The sequence below is a fragment of the Heterodontus francisci genome, chromosome 31 (genome assembly GCF_036365525.1).
Source record: "Heterodontus francisci isolate sHetFra1 chromosome 31, sHetFra1.hap1, whole genome shotgun sequence".
In the NCBI taxonomy this organism is placed as follows: Eukaryota; Metazoa; Chordata; class Chondrichthyes; order Heterodontiformes; family Heterodontidae; genus Heterodontus; species Heterodontus francisci.
In genome coordinates this window covers 49,166,598-49,180,195 of record NC_090401.1, presented here as the reverse complement: position 1 = coordinate 49,180,195, position 13,598 = coordinate 49,166,598, and the positions used below count along the sequence as shown (strand labels likewise).

At 42.0% G+C, this 13,598-nt stretch overlaps 1 protein-coding gene across 3 annotated transcripts in view; it reads left to right on the top strand.

Annotated features, from left to right (window-relative positions):
- Positions 1 to 13,598, top strand: part of LOC137347240 (transcription factor HIVEP3) — a 388,796-nt gene that overhangs the window by 72,055 nt on the left and 303,143 nt on the right. Inside the window, exon 2 of one of the 3 annotated variants that reach the window (XM_068011523.1) lies at positions 4,509 to 4,613. The exons of the other annotated variants lie outside the window; for them this stretch is intronic. The gene's annotated coding sequence lies outside the window, so the exon portion shown is untranslated. The remainder of the gene's footprint in view (positions 1 to 4,508; positions 4,614 to 13,598) is intronic. 3 annotated transcript variants of the gene reach the window in all.

Below are 13,598 nucleotides of genomic sequence, written 5' to 3'. Positions count from 1 at the left end.
GCACTGCTCAGGAACCTTTGGGGGATTTTGGGATTGAAGTTGTCAAGGGCCTTGTTACGATCTGGAGCTGTATCTGCACTTCCCTAAAAGGGCATGCTGACTTTCCTACCCCTTGTGCCCTGTTCCCCATTATTGCTTCTGATGTACCGTTTGGGAAACCATGTACCAGGAGATGGGATTGACGTTTGCCTGTCCATGTTAGAAACATAGAAATTGCTGGGTATAAAAAGATCAAGGTCCATATAGTTTGCCTTCTACCATCCTGGTGGTTGCATGATACAACGATTGTGGAGATGTTGACTAATCACAGCAATCAGTTTCTATCAATAAGTTTACACCAGAGCCAGACATGAGGTGAGGAAACTTCCAATGGTGGAGCGCTTTGGGAACCACAGGTCCGAAGTCACCTGTTCCTCTTAAGCATGCTACACTTACTACATGTCTCAAATTACTCCTATACATTATTCCAAAGTGTTATCCCCGAAATAAATCTATCTTAAATTGTTGGACCCAAGCCTCAAATAAACTCAACTCCAGCAATCACTTCGGCCTCCTCAGCTTCTTGCTGTGACAGCTTCTACCAGGGACTTTAATTTATCCAAAGGATTCAAGCCCAAACCCTTGTTCAACTCCACTGGCTCCATGTCTCCTGGTTTATCAACAGGAAACACTTGTACCTGTTTTCAAATTCCTTCGTGGCCTAGCTTGACTCTGCCTCGATGATAACTCTTCAGTCCTGCACACCAGCATGCCTTGTCTCTCTGACACTGGCTTATTATTTGTGCCCCTCCCCCACTTCACTTCACAATTAGCAGCTGTACTTTCACCCACTACACTCTCCCACTCTGGAACTCTCACTATATCTCTCTCTCTCACCTCCTTCCAAAGACCTCCTCAAAGCATGCCCCTTCCACTGTGCGTTTAGCCATCTCCTGTTTCCTGCTCTGTGAAGGAGTGCTTTTCTGACTTTTCTCCCTAGGTCCCCTGTAAATATTGATACACTCTCTGGGATCCTCCCAAGTTTTAACATGCTTCGAGGGTCCCTCATGTAAATATTGACACATTTTTGAGAATTCCCCCTGTCCCAACTTCCAAAAACACAATTTGAGCTACTCAAATGAAAACAGTGGTTTCATTGCAGAAGACTTTTATTAGTAAAATGTGACAGAAAAAACAGTCAACAAATATAGAAATGTGATGAACAGACAGCGATCTGTGACTTTGCACTCCCTGGAGATCATAGATTCCCCTAAGGTCTGACCATTCCAGTTTGGAAATCTAAGGAATTCAGGTCAGAACACGGAACAAATTTCAACCACTCTGAGCCACTTTTGTGTTTTATTTAAATCAACAGAGCGGACCTGCAAATCCCAGAATTAGAAAAGTTCAAACAAATAAATAAATCAGCCAAAGTATTGAATTCTTTGGGATGATGTTCCACATGGGTCCATGTGAACAAATAATGCGGAAGGAAGAGAGGCAGGAATGCTTGGAAATACATTTATGTATTAGCAATGGAAAGTGATTTACTTGTTTACGAGACTGCTGAAGCAGTGAGGCCACTGCTTTATACTGTCACCTTTACCTTTCCCCACAGACTTCAGTGCAACATGCAGAAATAAAAACTCCAACTTTTTTCCAGAGAGGGCTGAGGGGTGACCTAATTGAGGTCTTTAAACTTAAGAAAGTGTTTGATAGGGTACACATAGAGAGGATGCTACCACTTGTGGGGGAGTCCAAAACTAGGGACCATAAATATAAGGTAGTCACCGATAAATCCTTTGTGGAATTCAGGAGAAACTTTTTTACCTAGATAGTGGTGACTCGCTATCACATGGACTGGTTGCATCGATGCATTTAAGGGGAAGCTAGATAAGTACAAGAGGGAGAAAGGAATAGAAGGATGTGTTGGTAGGGTGAGATGAAGTAGGATGGAAGGAGGCTTGTGTGGAGCATAAACACCAGCATAGACCAGTTGGACCAAATGGCCTCTTTCTATGCTGTACATTCTATGCAATTCTATAAGTGTTTTTGTGATGGGTTTCATGGATGAAGCTGCTGGTTCTATTCAAGTTACTTCCTCTCATTAGTACTGATAAAACTGGAGCAATCCTGGGAAATGGGAGAGTTTTTATTAATTATAATAGTGTAAAGAAAACTGGACCCACTTGTCATTTTTTTAATTGAAAATCATAAGCGAAAAGATAATAGCATGCAGGTTGTCAGCAATATTGGAATGGGCTGGCGAGAAGGTGAAATAAATCTAAAGATTATGTAAGGTTTGGGGTGTGAATGGCTGTCGATTGTCAGAGAAAGGGAGGACTGAGGAGTTGAACCGTTTTGATATTCCAGAAAAGGATGAGTTTGAGTTGCCACATCAAATCTGAGTTTCAATTTAGTGAGGTTGCAGGGAGGAGGAAGGGTACATAGGATGTGGCACTTGTAGCTTAGAAGAAGCAAGGACATTATGAGGAGCATTGACTATAGGAAGAAAGAAAGAACTTGCATTTATATAGCACCTTTCTCAACTTCAGGACATCCCAAAGTGCTTTACAGCCAATGAAGTACTTCTGTAGTGTAGTCACTGTTGTAGTGTAGGAAATGCGGCAGCCAATTTGCACACGGAAAGTCCCACAGACAGAAATGTGATAATAACCTGATAATCTATTTTTTAGTGATGTTGATTGAGGGATAAATATTGTCCAGGACACGTGGAGAACTGTTCTTCAAAATAGTGCCATAGGATCTTTTGCGTCCACCCGAGAAGGCAGTCAGGGCCTCCGTTTAATGTCCTATCTGATAGACGGCGCCGCCGACGGTCCAGCATTCCTGCAGTACTGCACTGGGAGTGTCAACCTAGATTTTCTGCTTAAATCTGAATAGGGGTACTTGAACCCACGACCTTCTGACTCAGACGAGCATGCTACCAGCTGAGCCACGGTATAGTAGAATCGATGAAAAGATTGGGCAAATGCACCCTGCAACTGTCCCAATATGCAGCGGTACACCTTATAAGATTGCAAATGCTGATTGATAGCCAGCATCTGTAAAATACAAAAACAGGTTATCAGTTTGAGTGGAGAATCTTTGTCAGAAATGCTATCTTTACTCTTTTACAGTGCTGTATATTTTCAGTTTTGCATGTTATTCCACTCTGTAATTATTATTCCCCTGTCTACAAACTCTGCATCATACACGGTGCGACAGTGGAACTTGCTATATGTGTGGCTCCACAGACTGCATTCATAGAGAGGGTTCACTGCACTTGTTCTGTCATTTCAGTTTAGTCTTCAGAAGGGCCAGGGAAAAGGGTTGGAGCAGAATTGAGGAATCAAAGCACAGGAAGCAAAGATTAATGCCAAAGTACACAAGTGCATTACGCAAGCTAATAGTGATGTGAACAGTTAAATTGCTGTTTTGGGCCAATGTTGGTCTCAATAACTCGATTGCATGCTAGATTTCTGCATTAAAAATAACACAGATACTGTTAAATGTCCTTTGGGTGTTCAGAGCATTTAATGCAATGTAACCCCTGATAAAAATTCCATTTGTGGGTTTTCTACTCTGTCTTGGTCAGGGGCTGCTTGGAGGCTGAGATGGGATGGAATGAGTGGTAAAAGAAAGAAACACTTGCAGTTAGATAGCACCGTTGACATCCCAAAGCACTTTACATGTAATGAAGTACTTTTGAAGTGTAGTTATTGTTGTACTGTAGCAAATGTTGCAGCTAATTTGCGAAGAGCAAGGTCCCACAAACAGCATTGCGATAATGACTCGATAATATGTCTTTAATGATGTTGGTTGAGTGATAAACAATGCCTGGGACACAAGGAGCATTCCCCTTCAAAAGTGCTATGGGGTCTATCACATCCACCTAAGAAGGCAGACAGGGCCCTGGTTTAACGTCTCATCTGAAAGACGGCACCACTGACAGTGCAGCACACCTTCAGTACTCGCACTAGGAACATTAGCCAAATTTTGATTTCCAGTTGCTGGAGTGGGAATTGAACCCATGACCTTCTGATTCAGAGGTGAGATTGCTATCACTGAGCCATGGCTGACACCAGGGATGGAGGGGCGGGGGGGTGGTTGTGGGAAGCAAAAAAAAGGACTTAAAAAGTAGGGCCTCCCAACAACCTAGTTTTTTTTCCCATCAATCCTTTGGGTACCTACAAGTGGGAGTTAGGTTGCCAATCTTGCAAAATTGTCTTGGAGTCTCCTAGATTTAATGATTTGTCTCCTGGATGTTGCTTCCAGCAACCTGGGACAAAAAAAAATCATGGGTTCGTGGGACAAGGGATGAAATGGGCTCTCTCTACTGCTTGAAATTCTGCAGTTCTATGTCAAACAAATTGTGGGTGCAGAGCCAACATTATTGTGCCAAATGGATGTTCTAGTCAGCTGTTTCATAACGCTGCCTCACTGCTGGACTTGCTTTTCAATACAATGCAAGAGTCATTTTTAAAAAAAATATTAAAACCGGTTTCCTATTTTGCCGTTCTCACCAGGGCTTACTCAGTGCAAGTTGTGAAGTTCAAGAGGAATGAATTGGGACTCAAGTGATTGGTGGTTACAGTGACATAAGCCCAAAGGTTAACATCCGGTTGTGACAAGTAAGGTGCTATTACAGGACTTATTTACAGATTGTATAGATGTTCATTACAAGCTACTTGTTAATCTCAAATTAGCTCACAGTTTGTCACATTGAAGAGGGATAAGATCCTGGAATATAAAGGGTTGGAAATTTTGCTACAGCTATACAAAGCCCTAGTTCGACCATTTGTAGAATACCTGGGCACTGCATCTTTAGACAGGATATATTTGTTTTAGAAGGAGTCCATTGCAGATGGCTGGTTGAAATGCAGGAAGTGGAGAGTAAGGGTAAAGGGGAGCCATTCAGAGTGGCAGAAGGTGGTAAGTGGGGTCCTATAAGGATCAGTGTTGGGACCACTGTCGTTCGCAATTTATATTAATGATTTAGACTTCGGAATCAAAACACAATTTCTAAATTTGCAGATGACACCAAAATTGGATGGGTGGGGATAGTCAATACTGAGGAGGACTGCAACAAATTACAAGAAAACATTAATAAACTTGCAGAATGGGCAGAGAACTGTCGAACGAATTTCAATATAGATAAGTGTGAGGTATCAAATTTTGGGAAGATATATTATGTGGTTACATATTACTTAAAAAGTAAGAACCTAAATGGGGTAGAGGAGCCAAGTGATCTGGGGAGGGCAAATACACAAATCACTAGAAGCAGCACCACAGGTTAATAAGGCCATAAAGAAAGCAAACCAAGCATTGGGGTTTATTTCTAGAAGGACAAAATTGAAAACTACAGAAGTTATGCTAAACTTGTGTCGAACCTTGGTTAGACCACAGTTGGAATTCTGTGTACAGTTCTGGTCGCTGTATTATAAAAAGGATAAGGAGGCACTGGAGAAAGTGCAAAAAAGATTTACAAGGATGATACCAAAACTGTGAGGTTATATCTATCACAAAAGAATGAACAGGCTGGGTCTCTTTTCTCTCAAAGAGAAGGCTAAGGGGTGACTTAATTGAGGTCTTCAAAACTATGAAAGGTTTTGATAGAGTAGACACAGATAGTGTTTCCACTTGTAGGGAAGAGCAATTTAAGTTGATCACCAAGAAATCAAATCGGGAATTCAGAAGAAACTGTTTAACTCAGAGTAGTGAGAAAGTGGAACTCACAGGGAGTAGTTCAGATGAATAGCATAGATGCATTTAAGAGTAAGTTAGATAAGCATATGAGAGAGAAGGGAATAGAGGATGCTGATAAGATTTAGATGAGGAAGGATAGGAGGAGGCTCGAGTAGAACATAAATGGTGGCATGGACTGGTTGGGCTGAATGGCCTGTTTGTGTGCTGTATATCCTAAGTAATTTCATGTAATTCATGCAGAGGGTGGTTAAAAATGTGGAACGCCCACAAAAAGAATTAGATGCTATCTCAATTAATAATTTTAAATCTGATATTGATAGATTTTTGTTAGCCAAGGGAATTAAAGGATACGGAGCCAAGGCAGGTGGGTGGACATAACAGACTGATCAGCCATGATCTCATTGAATGGCACAACATGCTTGAGGGGCTAAATGGCCTCGCTCTGTAACTATATTTTGTTCCTCAAGCCCAAAGTTTCTGAAGTCAATCCTGACCCACTACAATCAGTCCTGGCTGAGGTCAGCTTTCTAGGCATAGACTGGGAATTGAACCTAGGTCCTTCTAGTCTCTGAGCCTTCAGGGGTGCTGGTAAAGAATTCTTTTAATTTTTAAATAGACCTTTCCTATGTGTTCAATTTCTGAGAGTCAGTAGCAAGTGTCTAACGGCAAAACCACATGTCTGCAAGTGGTTATATGAGGGGACACATGATGTTGGTGAAATTTTGGCAGCTAACGCAAGTTAGCTGAAACTGCTTGCTGTGAAAAAAAAAGTTACCACAAATTGAGAAGTGAAAAAGTATTAATGAGCACCCAGCAAGGTAATAATTCTCGAATAAGTAAATTGTTTCTTTCGACAACATCAAATGTAATGATGACTGCTGTGTTATATGGCGAGGAGGGATGGTGGGAGTTGGAGGTTGTTTGAACTCTTCAGTAATGTCTCCCCTGATGGCCCAATGGGAAAATAGTGTCACATGATGCAACACTGAACCATGTAGACCCAAAAGTTTCAGGTTGCGATCGCCAGTCTGTACTGAGCTAGAGCATCTCAGCTGAACCGGGGAACAAGGGTCATAATTGGCCTTAGCACCGAGAGCTGGGAGAAGGAAAAGTGGCCTGGGTCCTCAGTCCTTATCACTATTACATGACTTGTGTTGGCGAGGTGGCTATTGAATAGCTCCCGTTGATGAATGTGGGTGTTGGGTGACAGTGACATTGGCTTGCCTCGACAGTTGAAAAGTCTGCCAGCACTCACAATCCTGGTTCACCTGCAGAAATGGTCACTGCAGTGAGCTACAGGTGCCTCTGTACTCCAGCGTGATTCAGTCTGCAAAAGAGAGGGAAAATGAAGACTGTGATCGGAGTCTCCACCTGAAGCATTGAGCTGTTCTTTTCTTTGTTCAGGCACGGATGGACCTGTTGTGTATTTCTGGCGGTTACTGTTTTCATTTTAAGCTTTGTGGCACTTATGGTTATTGTTCCCCTCCATATCTGTGTTTTGTGAGAGTTAGCAAGGCTGCACTTCCAGCAGCTGTTGTTGCAGTGCAGACTTTCCCCTAATTCCAGCGTAGTGCTGTTTGAGCAGCATCTGCAAAAGGCTCTGCAATAGTTTCAAGAGATGAACACAGGAAGGGGAGTAGGCCATTCAATCCCTTAAGTCTATTATATAGAAATTACAGCATAGAGACAGGCCATTCGGCCCAACATCCCGATAACAGTGTTTATGCTCTACATGCTCCCTCCACTCTTCATCTAACCCTATCAGTATACCATTCTATTCCTTTCTCCGTCATGTGTTTATCTAGCCTCCTCTTAAATGCATCTGTTATTTGCCTCAGCTACTCCTCTAGCAGCAAGTTCTGCATTCTTAACACTCTCTGGGTAAAGACGTTTCTCCTGAATTCTTTATAGGATTTGTTAGTGATGATCTTAAATTTATGGCCCCTAGTTTTGGTCTTCTCATGTGGAAACATTTCCTCTATATCTACCCTATCAAACACCTTCATTATCTTAACGACCTCCATCAGCTCAGCCTTTTCTGTTCTAGAGAATAGAGCTTCAGCCTGTTCAATCTTTCCTGATAGGTATAACTGCTTAGTTCTGTTCTGGCTATGGGTGAAGTATGGGGAGTGGGATGAATTAAATAGCTCTTTCAAAGAGCTTGCACAGGCACAGTGGGCTGAATGACCTCTTTCTGTGCTATATGATTCTGCGAAGCATGTGAAAGAACATCAGCGCACAACTCCACTCACTGCACTTACATTGACAAATGTTGCTCGATAAGCCAGAGTCACAGATGTCCTGCCTGTCGGAATGAGTCATGCCCAGTCACATGTCCATTGGATGAACAGTTCTCTGAATTTTGCTCTCAACGACTGCTTCGTGCATTTGCAATTCTCTGTAACTCCTTTTTTTAGAAAGACCTTTCCTATCCATTGAAACCCAGTCCAGATGTAATCTCATGTTAATTTTAAAATTGAAAATACATTAAGTGCAACTGCTTAGCAAAGTCTGAAGCTGATGCTAGGCAAGTTTTTTTTAAAGATAGCACCCACTCATCTGTCTGCAGTTTGTGTTGCATTTTTAAACCTTTAAATCACCAGCTAATCATTTCTGCAGAAAACAAATGAATTACATGGAAGTCAAGATTTCTCGACCAAAAACAACTTGCACCTACAGATGTGCCAGTTTGACTCAGTTGGTAGCACTCTCAGCCAGAAGGTTGTGGGTTCAAGTCCCACTGCAGCACATAATCTAGGCTACCATTTGAGTGCAGCACAGAGGGTGTCAAGAGGTAACTGTCTTTTGGATGAGCTGTTAAGTCAAAGCTCTGGCTGCCTGCTCAGGTCATGTAAGCTACTTGAAGTGTTTTCCTGGTGTCCTGACCAACTGTATCCAACAGCCAACACAGATTTAACTGGTCACTGCTGTTTGAGGAACTTTGCTGTGCACAATGTTTACCTACGTAACGACAGTGACTGCACTTCAAATGTAGTTAATGTTTCAGGTCAGTGACCCTTCATCAATTCTGATGAAGGGTCACTGACCTGAAACGTTAACTCTGCTTCTCTCTCCACAGATGCTGCCAGACCTTCTGAGTATTTCCAGCATTTCTTGTTTTTATTTCAGATTTCCAGCATCTGCAGTATTTTGCTTTTACTTCAAATGTAGTTGATTCACTGTGAAACTCTAGGCCATGCTGTGGATGTGGAAAACACTAGACAAATGCAGCTTCTTTCTTTACATGTGATCTAGGCACTCCCTTTAACTTGGTAGACAGGATGATCTCCTCTGACATTGCTCACAGGTAGCCTGGGGTTTGGAAGCACTGATATGTTTAGCTGAAAAGATGGACATGTCCTACCTTCTTAATGTCACTATTCAGATACTCCCTGTGGGGAAATGGATCATTTCAAGGTCAATTAGAGACTAATTGCCAAGAGAAATTTCTATAGATTGGCAGCTGCTTGTAAATTCACAGCTTTGGCCCTTGTCGGAGAGGCCATATCAAATTTGTACATGATACCAAACTATAAGGGGTAGTAGGATCAGAGTTTAGAAATCACAAAATGAGAAGCTATGTAAGTGAGCAGAACAACAGAAGGGAAATAAGTACAGATACTTTGAAATGATGTTGAAATAACTAAAGATAAAGCTGAAGGAGCAGCAAGTAGACCCAATGCTAAACATGTCTAATTAATGTGGACATCCAACCAATCAACAAAGCCAATAGAATGTTGAACTACATAGCCAAAACAATACATGTCAGTGGAGGGAGTGATAATGAGTAAAAACTGAAAGTGCTGGAAATATTCAGCAGGTCAGGCAGCATCTGTGGAGACCTGAAACGTTCACTCTGCTTCTCTCTCTCTCCAGATGCTGCCTGACCTGCTGAATATTTCCAGCACTTTCTATTCCTATTTCAGATTTCCAGCATCGACAGTATTTTGCTTTTATTTGAGGGAGTGATAATGCCTCGTCCTGACTACTCCATTGGGTTTTGGTCTCCATAGTCCACTTCCTTTGTTCATAGGTGTTGGTTATAGTTCTGCTGTAACCATTTATATCTCATGGCCCATCGTTTGCTTCTTTTATTGTCCCATTACCACCCGCTTTGCCTAGCATCATCCTCCTTTTTGTCATTTAATCACTCCTGTTTTCCTTACCCTTTTGACTCTTCCTCCCTCCTCCGCCCCCCTCTTCCCCAGCTTTGTACTTGCTTATAAACTGTTAAAACACAAATTTCTTCCACTTCTGATGAAAGCTGAATGACTCGGCTTTTCGCACCACAGATGCTGCCTGACCTGCTGAGTGTTTCCAGCATTTGCTGTTTTTATTTCAGATTTCCAGCTTCATCAGTATTTTGCTCTTGTGTAACTGGTTGTTCATCTCATTGCTGTTTGTGGGATCTTGCAGTGCAGATAATATAGTGCCTGTGTTTTGTCTACAAAGCAACAGATACTGCCCTCCAAAACAGCTCATAATAATTAATTGCACTTGCAGCACTTGGCAGTGGTTCGGAGGGATGTGATAAGGTGATATCTACATGCAAGGCTTTTATTTTTCTTCAATATTCAACATTTTATTTGTGCGGAGGATTAATTAAATGGGAAACTGAATGTGCTGGAAGATTTACATCCTGTGCAAATTGGTGTTTCTCTCTCCTGGACCGGGCTTACAGTACTTCAAGTCCAAAAATCAGTTACTACGGGTAACACTACTGAACACGTCTGTACTAAAGAATCCATTTCTTAATAGTGAAAGCAGACAGGAAAGAATTACTTCAGGAGTGTAAAAGTAACGTTTTCATTGAGCACTCCCATGAGAGACAGCAACAGCAGTTAAAGCCAAAAGCCTGGTTAAGGTGCAATCACTGCCAATTCAACAAGTATAGAAGTGTTTTAATGAATGTAAAACATCTGTCAAGATCTGATGGGAGACTACTGACAGTACATGGAACTAGGCTTTAGAAAAGTCCCAGTAATTATTGCCAAAGGGGTTTTTCCTCCATCCTGGGAGTTTTCAGGCTGAATTAAGCTAATTAAAGTCGATAGGCGAGATAGAGAAAAATTATTTCCTCTGGTGGGGGAATAAGGGGGCATAACTAGAGTAAAAGCAAAATACTGCAGATGCTGGAAATCTGAAATGAAAACAAGAAATGCTGGAACCACTCAGCAGGTCTGGCAGCATCTGTGTAAAGAGAAGCAGAGTTAACTTTTCGGGTCAGTGACCCTTTTTCGGAACTGACAAATATTAAAAATGTCACAGGTTATAAGCAAGTGAGGTGGGGGTGGGGCAAGAGATAACAAAAGAGAAGGTGTAGATTGGACAAGGCCACATAGCTGACCAAAAGGTCATGGAGCAAAGGCAAACAAGCATAACAAAGCAAACAAGCAAAGGCATAACTAGAGGCCTACTTTAGGTCGGGAAAACAAACCCGACCCGAACTCAACCGAACCACCGTGGACCCGAGCCCGAACTGGCCGGAGTACTTCCGCTTTTGCCCCAAGCCCGACCCGACCCGACCCGACCCGACCCGAGCCCGCCCCGACTCGGCCCGACCCAGCCATCCCTTTACTTACCTCCCGACTCGGAACCTGCAGGAAGCTGCAGCGCATGCGTGATGACGTCTAGTGACGTCACTCACTCACTGCGCAGACTCAGTTTCGTCCCGGACTCCCAGCTCAGTTAAGTTTTTTTATTTTTAATACTTACTGGCAGAGCACTTACCGTGTGTGTCCGGCCCGGCCCGACTCGACTCGACCTGGACTCGGCCTGATCCGACCCAAGCCCGAAAGCTGGAGCCTGAAGATGGGCCCGACCCAACCCGAACCCAACTCATGTTGCTGGGTCCCATCGGGTTCGGGTCAGGTAGCAGGCCTCTAGGCATAACCTTAAAATTGCAGCTAGACTGTTCTGGGGTGATGCCAGGAAGCACTTCTTCACACAACAGATGATGGAAATCTGGAACTCGATTCCTCAAAAAGCTGTTGAGGCTGGGGTTCAACTGAAAATTTCAAAACTGAGATTGATAGGATTTTGTTATGCAAGAGTATTAAGGATGATGGAACCGAGGCAAGTAGATGGAGTTAAGATACATGTTACGACTGAGGCAAGAGAAGTGCCCTGTTAATTCAGTCCCACTTCTCTACAGGTCACAACGTATATTTAAATTTTCCCATTTACCGAAACAATCAATCAGTTACTCCCAGAATAATTCCCCCAGAATAAAGCACACCGACCAGGTTTTTTTAATAAACAACAAAATTATCCGTTTATTATAAACCAAGTCTTAACCAATAATGAAGTAAACATATGCACAAATTGAAATATTAAAGCCCCTTATTTTTTATCCTCGCCCTCACGCACACACACATGCATACAAAACCGGTTCACTGGAAAAAATAAGGGATTTTTGTTTACAGCTGTTACAAAGAAATATAAGGAATTAAAATAACCCACTTAGCTTTAAAACAAGGTATGGAAGGAAGTCCTTTGTTTTGGCGAGGTGTCCCAAAGACGAGTAGGTGGCTGCCACTAGGAATCTTCCTAGAACAGTTCTTTCCAAGCGATGTTAATGAACAGTCTGGGTAGGCTTTCAAAAGATGCAGCTACAGAAGACTTCACATAGATTTTACATCAGCTGTGCATTAACAAAGGTTTCAATTCTCACACATTCGATGCAAAGTTCTTTCAAAGATGCAAGGTTCCTGCAAACATTCAGGATTTCTTCAAATACAGGAGGCAACAGTAAATATACGTAACACAGGATTTGCTTTTCAAGAGAAAGATGATCTCTTTTATTGGCAGGTCGATAAGCCAACTCCAACCTTCGGCCTTTTCAGCCAAACCAATTGGCTTTTTTAACAGTTCAAAATGAAATCAAATCTGTTCAGCAGCAATCCTGTGACAGTTATAAATGTGGTATGTCATTTCCTTGTAAACATCTGTCCCTTCAGGTCATAATAGAACCCCTTGCTGGGTTCTTTGCAAACAGATACTTTCCGGTAAGAATTCTTTGCTGGTCAACTTTCTGTTGACCTTCCATTTTTTTTTTAAAGCATCCACAAAGTTCAGCAATCTCCAAGATTCCAGCATCCATGAAATCCTTTTTCAATTTTAAAATATAGATTCTCAAGTTTTTCACAAAAAAATGGAAACCTTCGTAACATACATATCAGTCATAATCTAATTAATTTACAAGGATGAACATAAACTCATCCAAAACTCTGCTGCTGATCTCCTAACTCACACCAAGGCCCGTTTACCCATCACCCCTGTCCTTACCAACCTACATTAGCTCCCGGTCTGGTAATGCTACAATTTAAAAATTCCTATCCTAATTTTCAAATCCCTCCATGGCCTTGCCCCTCCCTATCTCTGTAATCCCCTCCAGCCCTACAACTCCTCAGATTTTTAAAATATTCTTTCCTGCATTGCGAGCGCTGCTGGCAAGGCTAGCATTTGTTACCCATCCCTAGATCTCTGCACTCTTCCAATTCTAGCCTCTTGTGTATCTTCGAATTTAGTCACTGCACGTTTGGGGCACGTGCCTTCAGCTACTAAGCCCTAAACTCTGGAATTTCCTTCCTAAAACTCTTTTACTTTTCCACCTCTCTTTCCTTCTTTAAGTTGATTTTAAAATCACATCTTTGACCAAGCTTTTGGTCACCAGCCCGAATATCTTCTTATGTCGCTCAGTTTCAGGTTTTGTTTGGTAACAATCCTGTGAAGCAACTTTGGATATTTTACTACGTTAATGGTGCTATATAAATGCAAATTATATATATTTAATCCCCATTGAAAGTTACTATTGAATCTGCTCCCACCGCCATTTCAGGCAGTGCTTCCAGATCATGATAACTTGCTGTGTAAAAAAAAAAACAACATTCTCCTCATTTTGAACAGAA